General features: G+C 39.9%; 1 pseudogene; it reads right to left on the bottom strand.

Annotated features, from left to right (window-relative positions):
• Positions 1 to 1,751: 1,751 nt before the first annotated feature.
• LOC102488205 (BLOC-1-related complex subunit 7 pseudogene) overlaps positions 1,752 to 11,390 on the bottom strand; it is a 34,531-nt pseudogene continuing 24,892 nt past the window's right edge.

The raw sequence follows: 11,390 nt of genomic DNA, 5'->3' as shown, positions 1-11,390 counted from the left end.
CCAGCAGGTGACATGGCAGTTAAGGACGCTGGACTCCCACATGGCCAACCACGGTTCAAGTCCTGGACCTGGCAACTTGCTTTCTCTCTCTCTCTCTCTCTCTCTCACGTGCTCACTCTGTTTCTCTGATCAAATTAAAATAAATAAATAATAAAGTTAAATAAACGTTTTTTTCCACTTAAATTCTGGAACATAACAGTCAACTCCAGTCTTGTCCCTGCCATTAAGCTGGCTGTAATTCTTTTCTTTTGATAAATCATTTTTACTTATTTTTTATCAATTTATTTTACTTTTATTCACTGAGCATCATCACAGCATACAAAATGTATATATAGTTCCCCTTATTTCTCACCCTCTGCCATTTCCTAACCTTCTCCCCTGTCTACTGTCTCTGGTGTCTACAGTTGCTTTCCATTTTTTTCCCCCACATATTATTGTTTCACAAAATATCTTAATCTAACTACTTTCAATAGCAAGTTCAGTTGACATATACATATCTGTGAACACATGTCTGACTTTAGGCATGAAGCTCTGAGTAGAATGAGTATACTATAAAGTAGCACCTGGCTGATGCTATATAGCTTACTGTGGTTATTAAATAGGTATTTTTAAATATATTTTTTAATTAAAAAAAAAACAGTTTTAGCTTTAATAAATCAAAATTTTTAAGATGCCAAGAACTTTGCTTAAAACTTAAAGCCAGGAAACAGGTTAGGATTCTGTTCAAATAGTAGGTACATGAACCATTCGGCAGCTCAAGACAAGACAAAAATCCTTAAATCTGGACAAAACATAGAAGAACATCAGAAATGTTTTAGTCAAGAGTCATAAGATTCTATTTCACCAATTCAGGTTCGTGTACATAATCTATCTTCTTTTGTGATCCAATCTTCCCACTTAAATTCTGGAACGTAACAGTCAACTCCAGACTTGCCCCTACCGTTAAGCTGGTCGTTTTCTTAGCTGTTTTTTTTTTTTAATCTTTGTGTGTCTGACTTTGGTTTTCCTGGGATAGCACTCCCTTCAAAGCTTCTCGGAGAGCTGGTCTGGTGTTGATAAATTCTTTCAGGTTTTGTTTATCTGAAAATGTTCTTGTCTTTTCTTCCCATATGAAGGATAATCTTGAAGAGTTCAGTTTTATTTATTTATTTTTAATTTGACGAGAGAGGGACAGAGAGAGGGAAAGCCGCCAGGTCCAAGACTCAAATCACAGTCAGTCAGGAGGGAGTCTAGCGCCTTTAACCATCATGCCACATGCCAGCCTCTGGAAAGAACACTAAAGTGTGATTGGGTTTTTACACCACTGTGTGAGATATGCCTCCCTTGAACCTTACTGTATCAGCACAGTAGCCAGGTGAAGTGAGGGAAAAAAGGGAGGTAAGAAAACACTAATCATTCTCACTTGTTCACAATAAAAGCTCTATTAGTGAATTTAAAATATTACTCCGTATTTGGACAATAAGACTTCTCACATTAAAAGTGCCATGGTGAAAACTAAGATATACTTAAGTTTGCTTTAAGATCAAATTAGACAGAGCAACTTAAAAATTCAATAAGAGCATGAGTTAGTCTGATTCAAGAATTGCTTCCAAAATTCAACCTCCTAGCTTCTCTTTCGGAATGTAACTCTTCTGTAGAGTAACTTTTAGAGGAAACTATGGAAAATCAAACCCACAGCACAATGGTTAAGATATTTCTTCCTCAGCATCAGGCGAAAAAGTGCTATTGTCCTCTTATATGCTGCTCTATTTCTACAGATGATTCAGCTGGTCCTGTAGGTCTGACGACTGTTCAGCATTCTTCTGAATAGCTTCTTGCTGGTATTGAAGATGTGTTGTTATTACAGCCATTTTCCTTAAACTGTCTTCTGAGTGCAAGATGGCATCTTCCTGTAGGACTATGTTTCGCGCTGCCTGACCTAGCAGCTCCGAGCTCCAGGACCCCTTCAGCACCTGCTTCCTGAGCGCGAGCACGTCTGTTCCACAGCTGTTTACCTTCTCCGTGAGAAGCCCTTCAGGGACTGACCGAATCGCGCCTGAGAGTCTGGGGTCCCCGTCGCCCTCCTTGTAGGTTACTTTTACCTCTTGCCAATCTCAGTATCGTGTCTTCATCTGTGTTTTTGGTCAATCTGACTATAATGTGTCTTGGAGAAGATCTTCTTGGGGTGATTCTATTTGGGGTCTTTTGTATTTCTTGGGACTGGATTTTGAATGCCTACCTAGGTTTGCAAATTTTTCTTCCAGGATTTTGGGGAATAGATTATCAATTCCCTTTTTAGTCTCTTCATTTCTTGGGATCCTGATTACCCAAATGTTTGAATGTTTAGTGGTATTTAGTATTTCTCATATGTTATGCTCTTTTTTTTTTTTTTTTTGGCAAATTTCTCGGGCTTCGTGGTGGATTTTTCTAGGCCAGTGATTCTGTCTTCTACATCTGAGATTTGATCCTCTGTATAATCTAGTCTATTTTTAATACTTTCAAGGGAGGTTTTTGATTTCCTGTATTTCAGCCTTCTTCTCTAACAGCTCCATTCAATTCTTTTTTATGTTGTATATTTCCTCCTTCAGCTTGTGCAAGAATTTCACCTCCTGGGAATCATCAGCTCATTTCTCCTGTGTCTTCTGGAGTTCATTTTCTCTCTTCTCTTGCATCTCTGTTAGCTTTATCACTATGAATATTCTAAATTCTTTATCTGAGATTTCTTTGAGACCTATTGTACTGTCTGTGGATGAAGAGGAGTTATTTTTCTTTGGAGGAGAGGTATTTTCTGGCTTTTTCATATTTCTTGTGACCCTGAGGTGATTTCTGGGCACCTGGTGGGTTGTATGTTTCTGCCTAATTCTTGAAGTTCAGTCTGAGCGTTCAGAGGTGTGCTGGAAGAAGTGCTCTGCAATCTCTCCTCCGTTCCGTTTTTCACTCTTTGTGAGTCAGATTCAGTGGGAATTGAGGAATATTGTACTCTAATAGTGTTCAGATGTTGGATACTGTTCTCTTAGACCTGTCTAGACACTCGGTGCATGGAGGCTGAGCAGCTAAGGGAGGAAGTTAAAAGAGAAAAGGAAAAGGGGAAAGAAGAAAAAAAAGAAAAAAGAAAAAGGAAAAAAGACAATAAAACAATTTTATACTTTATTTCAAAAGGCAAAAACTGAAAACCTGTGCCACGCGAAACCAATGTTTCACAGCTGAAGCTCAGTAGCTATCTGAGAATGGGCCCGGGTTTGTGCCTCTTCTAAATGGGAAGGAGAAAAGGAATAAATCAGCTTGAGAGCCCAGAGAATATTTTACCTTAAAAAAGAATTAAGAGACACAGAGAGACAGAGAGATGAAGAGAAGGATGCAGAGGTTGCCCTACCAATCAATCTAAAAATGAATCTGGAGGGAGAAGTCTCAGCAGAAAAATCTTCAAGTTAGTCCCTGAAAGCAATATTTCATAGCTGAAGTTCAGCTGCCATCTCAGAGTAATAAAATAATTCTTTAAAAAAAACAATGGTAGTAATGATGATAAATTTTAAAAAATCTAAAAAAGAATTATTTTTTAAAATAAAAAGAAATAACTTAGTTAATTTCCACAACAACGTATAGGCCAGGAACTCTTCTTATTAAAGTTTTTTTACACCTGAGGAATAAGAAACACAAGAAGCCTTTTCAGTTTTTCCAAAGATATACAACTGGTAAGCCATGTGTATGTCAAGTCTAACTCTCCTTTTTTTTTTTTTCTTGAGAGGTTTTTCGCTATAGAGTGCGTGCGCTCGGCAGAGGTTGCCCTACCAATCAATCTAAAAATGAATCTGGAGGGAGAAGTCTCAGCAGAAAAATCTTCAAGTTAGTCCCTGAAAGCAATATTTCATAGCTGAAGTTCAGCTGCCATCTCAGAGTAATAAAATAATTCTTTAAAAAAAACAATGGTAGTAATGATGATAAATTTTAAAAAATCTAAAAAAGAATTATTTTTTAAAATAAAAAGAAATAACTTAGTTAATTTCCACAACAACGTATAGGCCAGGAACTCTTCTTATTAAAGTTTTTTTACACCTGAGGAATAAGAAACACAAGAAGCCTTTTCAGTTTTTCCAAAGATATACAACTGGTAAGCCATGTGTATGTCAAGTCTAACTCTCCTTTTTTTTTTTTTCTTGAGAGGTTTTTCGCTATAGAGTGCGTGCGCTCGCCAGACAGACAGAGAGAGACAGACAGAAAGTGAGAAATCATCCCCCAGGGAGGATGGCCACGCCGCAGTCCCTTCTCCTCCATTCTCCTCTCAGGATCTTGGGCACGCACGCACACGCACCCAGCGTGAGTTTTAAGCCACCAGGTCCAGGACGCGAACTGTGGTCAACTATGTGGGAGTTCAGTGACATAGCCATTACGCTAACTGCTGGTCCCTAACTCTCCCTCTTTTTAAAGTTTTTTCGTTTCTTTCCTTTATATGCGAGAGAAAGAGAAACAGGTACCCTTAATGGGGTATCACAAAGTATCAATCCTCCTGTTGAACAGAGTTGGCAGAAATTTCTTGCCCTTTTTCCCTTTAAAAGTGTGGCATAGTGAAAATATCTCTGGATAAATTAATTAATTTGAACTGACATACTCTGACATGAACTAGAAAATACTGTGATTTCATTAACTTTCACTCAAGATCAAAGGGATTTTCCCCTTAGAAAGAGTCAATATTTGATTTCACAAATAATCACAAAATTAGAACAAAAATTAATATTTTGCTATAAAATCATATTCAGGAATTACAACGTAATGCAGTTTTGTAATCATCTGGTTGCAGTTCACTGTCAGTTTATCTAGCAATCCAAGCTAAAAAACATGCACTTCACAACAAAGTTTAATGAAGTTCAAGTTAGTTTTGGTAAACAAGTCTTTTTCATTTAAAAACTACTAAAGGCAATTGACCATCTTTGCAATGCTCCAACTCCAAAATGCAAGTAAATGGCCCTCTAGGTGCTCTCTGTATATTGTTACAAAACCTACATCCTTTTCACCTCTTTTATAGTCCCTTTTATAGCTATTAATTTTTAATTCTGGAGACATAGGCACTGTGTTTCTGGTTCTCTGGTGGGAGATAACTGTGATTTAGATGCTGTTTTATGTACAGTTAGGGTTGATGGTTCTGATTTTATCTAGTCCCCAAGAGAAAAATTGCTGGTTTCCACAACTCCGTCTTTGTTGGTCATAAAACAAATATTAAATAATGGCAATAAGCTATGAACCTCCTAGAGTGCTCCAATTTTTAATTAAATGATGGCTGATGAAATATGGCTGAACAGAGAGTGTATAGAGAATTCATATGACGTACCTTATGTAGACCATACATATTCCTTGGGCCCTAGAGACCTTCTAATACATGTACAGAATATCAACTATTGTTTCTTGAGCCATATTTTTATAACTTACAGCCCTCCAGTATGTTGATGGGAGCAGAGGGGCTACCCAAGTTGTGTTCTCTTGAAAGTGGATTTCAAATTCCCAAACAGAACGGGTTTTTGACACTTAAAATAAACAAAAACCTATAAATCTGTTACATTTAATATTTTGTGTATGCCCAACTGCCATTTAATGTGAGGTTAGTAGAGAAGAAAAAAGCTTTTAAAACCTTCAGCCCTTCCATTATTTTTAAGCAAAGAACCTACAGAAGAGAGCTGGAAAGAGTTTAAAAATGCAAGGCTTCATGCTATTCTGAGGCTCTTCTGAGTATATTCAATATTAATCACCGATAACTCTGATTATAGAAGTATAATCCACTCAGTGCTGCCATTGCAGTCTCTCACAGATTCTACAAAGATACCAGCGAACCTGCACGGGATCTGTCCTAAAGTACACCAAAGGCACCAAGGGAAGATGTGTAAGTAGGTATCATGATCAGACCGTATGTGAACATGGGCATAACCTTCTCTTGCTGCCCCGACATACATACATATTAAATCAAACAGACACTTTCTGTTTTTTCACCTGTTATGTTTCTTTTCTTGTTAGAGATTTTTGCTATAGGTCATGTACTCACTAGAAAGACCGAGAGACAGAAAGCTAGAAATCATTCCCTAAGGGGTACGGCCTCTCTGCAATCCCTTCTCCTTCATTCTCCTCTTAGGATATTGGGCTCAAATGTACATGTGCCCGGTGTGAGTTTTAAGCCGCCAGGTCCAGGACTTGAACCATGGTCAACTATGGGGGAGTCCAATGCTTTAAGCACATGCCACCTGCTGGACCCCATCTATCTTTTTGTTGTTGTTGTTGTTTGTTTATTTCTTTCATGAGAGAGGGAGAGGTAGCATCTACATCAAGGTCTTTTCTTTTTTTTTCTATATGGCACATGCACTTGTCAGAGAGAGAGAATAAGTGAAAAAGTACCCCAGGGGAACAACCGCATCACAATCCCCCCTCCTCCTTTCTCAGGATTTTGGGCACACATGCACATGTGCCCAGTGTATTTTTCAAGCCACTTGATCAGGAACTCAAACCCTGTAGTCTTCTATTCGGGATCCAGCTGCCTTAACCACTATGCCCTGTGCCACCTGCTGGCCCCCCATCAGGATGTTTTTTGTTTTGTTTTGTTTTGGTTTGGTTTTTTTGGAGAGATTTTTGCTATAGGGCGCGTGCGCTTGCCAGAAAGACAGAGAGAGACAGAGAGACAGAAAGCAAGCTATCACCCCCCAGGGGGGATGGCCATGCCGCAATCCCTTCTCCTCCATTCTCCTCTTGGGATCTTGGGCACGCATGCACACATGCCCAGCATGAGTTTAAGCCACCAGGTCCAGGACTCGGACCGTGGTCGACTACATGGGAGTCCATCGACATAGCCATTATGCTAACTGCTGGCCCTCCTATCAGGATCTTTATGACATAACCCACCCCAGCCTTGAGTGAGCTTTGATCATTAGCAAGCATGTGCCTTCAGGGAGGTCTCCAGACTTGAATCAGGAAATTTCTTATGGAGATTGCCTCACAAAGTGCTACATTTTTACCACTGCATCACCTCTACTACCCTTTTTTTGTGTTTTTTAGACAGGATCTCACAGAGTCTTGATCCTCCTGCCTCACACCCAACTCTTTTTTTAGACAGGGTCTCACAATGTTACCCAAGACATCTGTGAGTTTGCGATCCTCCTGCCTCAGTCTCCTCAAGTTGCTGGAATTACAGGTACATGTCACTGAGCCTGGCTTTCAGGTTGGACTTGGACTCAAACCTGGGTCTCCTGTGTGGTTCCAGCCTATGGAGTACAGTGACTTAGCAGCCTGTGCAACCATAGCTGGACCTTTCACATATCTTTCTGAAATCTTTTTAGGAAACTTCTGAATATGTCCTTCACTGTTCTCAAATCCTCATAATTTATTCCTCCTCACAAAATAATGTTTCATTTTTCTCTCCATAGGGGAAAAAATGTTCATAAACATTAATACATGTTTAAGAAATAAGCCAGGGACTGGAAGGTGGCATAATGGTTAGGGATGCTGGACTCCCACATGGCTGACCATGGTTCAAGTCCTGGACCTGGTAGCTTGCTTTCTCATTTTCTCTCTCTCTCACTCTCTCACTCTGTCTCTTTCTGGTCAAATTAAAACAAATAAATTAATTAATTTAATTAAATAATTATTTTTTTAATAAAGAAAGAAGCCAAAACTGAGTTGTACCACATATCAGGGACCTTTTAACCAATTGCCTCAATATAGCATACCCATTTGGCTGATCTCAAATATACACTTAGCTTATATCTCCATAATGGAAACCAGATTTGGCAATGAACACTCACCAGAGGCAGAGGTTTTTCAAAACACAGATGCAAATAAATGATTTGCAAAGAAGCCTCAAAAGTTGATTTTTCTGGGGACCAGCAGTTAGCATAATGGCTATGTCACTGGACGTCCATGTAGTTGACTATGGTTCGAGTCCTGAACCCAGTGGCTTAAACTCACGCAGGGCATGTGTGCATGAGTGCCCAAGATCCTGAGAGGAAAATGGAGGAGAAGGGATTGCAGAATGGCCATTCTCTCTGGGGGGTGATTTCTTGCTTTCTGTCTCTCTGTCTCTCTCTATCTTTCTGGCGAGTGTATGCACCCTATAGCAAAACAAAACAAAACAAAACAAAAAAGCAAACTTAAAAAAAATTGATTTTCTGTTCAGAGCTGCATCACATTTAATGAATGTGGGATTTAGTTATGAGAAGAAAAAAAATGCTTTGATTAAGTACATATCGTGATTTACAAAGAAAGAGAGGGCGGGAACAGAGAGAAGGGTAGGAGAGAAGGAAAGCCTTAAGATTTTGCAATGTGGCAAAAGAGAGGTGGATTGGAGAGTCCTAGCCATATTTATTTTATTTGCCAGCTGTGTTACCTAGGGAGAGTCAGTCACTTTTCTGAACATCAATTTACTCCACTGAAAATGGAGATGATAGTACCCACCTTGCAGGAAATAGGAAAAGAGCTGGGAGCTAGGTATCCACATAGGCCAATTGGGTGTGTTCATTCGGCAGGTTTCTATGACAGCTCCTGCGTGACAAGTGGAACACTTTGTTTTCTTGCCTTAGTTGGATTGTATTTGTGATATGAGGGTCTTAAATCGTGCCCTGTAAAGGTGGTGGCTTTAGGCATCAGTCAGATCTTCTACAGACCAGAGATTTTCAAACTTCACTGTCCACACAAATCTCAGGGTAGCTTGTTAGCATGCAGGTCTTGGACAGAGCCTGAGATTTTCTATGTCTGACCAGCTCCTAGGAACAGCTGAGGCTGGATAGCCGCTCTTCATTCTGTATAACATCAGGGGCTGCTTCAACACTTCCCCAACCTGAGCACACATTATTTATTGGATCACAGCACAGAGTTGTAAGTGCTGCTGCTGATGTCATTGAGGTTTTTTCTACGGTGATAAAGACATCCCCTGGGAATGACTACAGCCAATACAGAGGATTGTAAACGGAATGACAGGGTGAGGCAAGCAGAGGGGAGAGGGATCCATGGAAGAATCTGCTGCTTCTCCTCTTCTCTTGGCTGTCACTTGTGATGAATGGCTCTATGTAGAACGCGAGGGCTGCTCTGCAGTGGTGACTCTCAATTAAGCTCTCCACGCATCCTTTGCCATGCCCCTCATTAGCATACACACACGACACATGCCATAGTTACGGCCCGTGGTACATATGGTACCTAGCCTGAAATAAAACTTCTTTTTGGCAATTTAGGGAATTTCATTTTCTTATCTTTTTAAAATAAATAATTATTTATTTAATTTTATTTATCATCAGCATCATTTTTTTTCATTTGGTATGAAATGCACGCACTCACTAGAAAGAGACAGAAAGAGGGAAAGTGAGAAAGCAAGCTGCCAGGTCCAGGACTTGAACTCTGGTCAGCCATATGGGAGTCTGGTGCCTTAACTACTATGACACTTACTGGCCCTTTAATTTTTATAACTTTTTAAAAAATTATTTATTTTGTTTATTAATTTATTATTTCTTAATTTAACCAGAGAGAGACAGAGGGTGAGAGTGAGAAAGAGAGGAAGTGAGAAAGCAAGCCACCAGATTCAGGACTTGAACCCTGGTCAGCCATGTGGGAGTGTCCAGTGCCTTAACCACCACGCCACCTGCAGGTCCTCTTAATTTTTATATCTTAAAGCATAAGTGCTGGCTTTATAATATCAAGATGAAACTATATAAGAAATGCAGAAAACAAGTTAGAGTAAAAAGCAGAGAGACAAGTCTGTCTTCTCTAAAGTCATTTATACATCTTAGATTCCATTCTTTTGTCAATCTATTCATCTGACAAATATTTACTGAGTCCCTGTGACGCATGAAGGATATTGCTCTGGGCTTTAGGATAAAGCAATGAACAGAGCAAACCCTCTGCCCTGAGAGCTTATAGTTTGTATAAACATATAAATAGAGAATATGAAAGTAGGGATAAGAAAGGCAAAAAGAAAAAGCAAAGTAAGAAAGAGGGGAAAGCATATGTGGGAGTTCTGGGTTATGTGGTGGAGAAGTTTGGTGGCAGTAAGGGTGTAGAAAAGACTTTTAAAAAGTCAGAACAAGAGGCCAGCAGATGGTGTGGTGGTTAAGGTGCAGAACTCCAATTTAGGCAACCATGGTTTATGTCCTGGACTTGGTAGCTTGCTTTCTCGCTTTCCCTTTCTTTCTCTCTGTCTCTCTCTGGTGAGCACATGTCCCCTATAGCAAACTCAAAAATAATAAATTAAGTAATTAAAATAAAGAAGTCAGAATAAGATATATTGATATGTGGCTAAAGAGACAATCAAGCAGAAAGACAGAGAGGAACTGTGAATGCCAAGATTTTTGTTCCAAACAAGTGTGAAAATCAGTTGCAGACCAAAAAAACTTTCAACGAACATTGTCAACAGTGGGATCAAGATCCTCAAGCATTTCTTTGGAGATTGAAATAGGAGCTGATACCTGGCTTTACCAGCTCAGTCCTAAAGACAAATCACCATCAAGACAATGGCTACCGAGGTGTGATGCAGGAGAAGCAAGAGTAGACCAGTTGAGAGCAAAGGTCATGGCAACAGTTCTTTGGGACCTCCAGGCATTTCACTTGCTAATTTCCTGGAAGGCAAAAAAAATCACATCTACTTACCATGAGAGTGCTTTGAGAAAGTTAGTTGAAGCTTTAGCAGAAAAACACCCTGAAAACTCCACTGGAGAATCCTTCCCCACAACAAGGCTCCTTCCGTTTTGTCAAGCAAGGACAATTTATTTTTTTTGACAGGTGTTGCTATAGGGCTCGAGTGCTCACCAGCAAGAGAGAGACAGAGAGACAGAAAGTGATAAATCGCCCCCCAGGGGGGATGGCCACACCACAATCCCTTCTCCTCCATTCTCCTTTCGGGATCTTGGGCACGCGTGCACACGCGCCCAGCATGAGTTTAAACTGCCAGGTCCCAGACTCGAACCATGGTCCACTATATGGGAGTCCAGCAACATAGCCATTATGCCAACTGCTGGTCCCAAGCAAGGACAATCTTGTGACAGTTTTGATGGGAAATCATTAGGCATCCACCTTACAGTTCTGATTTGGTTCCCTCTGACGTCTCTTTCTGTTTGTTTGTTTCCTAATCTTGGAATATCCTTAAAGGACACCAGTGTTTCTTTATTTAATAGTGTCTTTTAAAAAAGAAAAAAAAAAAAAAGACTGCATTGATGAGATTAAATTCCTAGGACCCTCCACAATTTAAGAATGAAATAAATGACTGGTAACATTGCTTACTAAAGTTTCTCAAACTTGATTAAGTTTAGGTTGAGAAATACAGTTTGGGGACCAGCAGTTGGCGTAATGGCTATGTCGCTGGACTCCCATGTAGCCAACTGCAGTTCACGTCCCGGACCCAGTGGCTTAAACTCACACCGGGCACATGTGCGTGCGTGCCCAAGATCCTGAGAGGA

Source organism: Tupaia chinensis, unplaced genomic scaffold (genome assembly GCF_000334495.1).
Source record: "Tupaia chinensis unplaced genomic scaffold, TupChi_1.0 Scaffold000147_1, whole genome shotgun sequence".
NCBI classification, from domain to species: Eukaryota; Metazoa; Chordata; class Mammalia; order Scandentia; family Tupaiidae; genus Tupaia; species Tupaia belangeri.
This window is presented reverse-complemented; position numbering and strand designations above follow the sequence as displayed.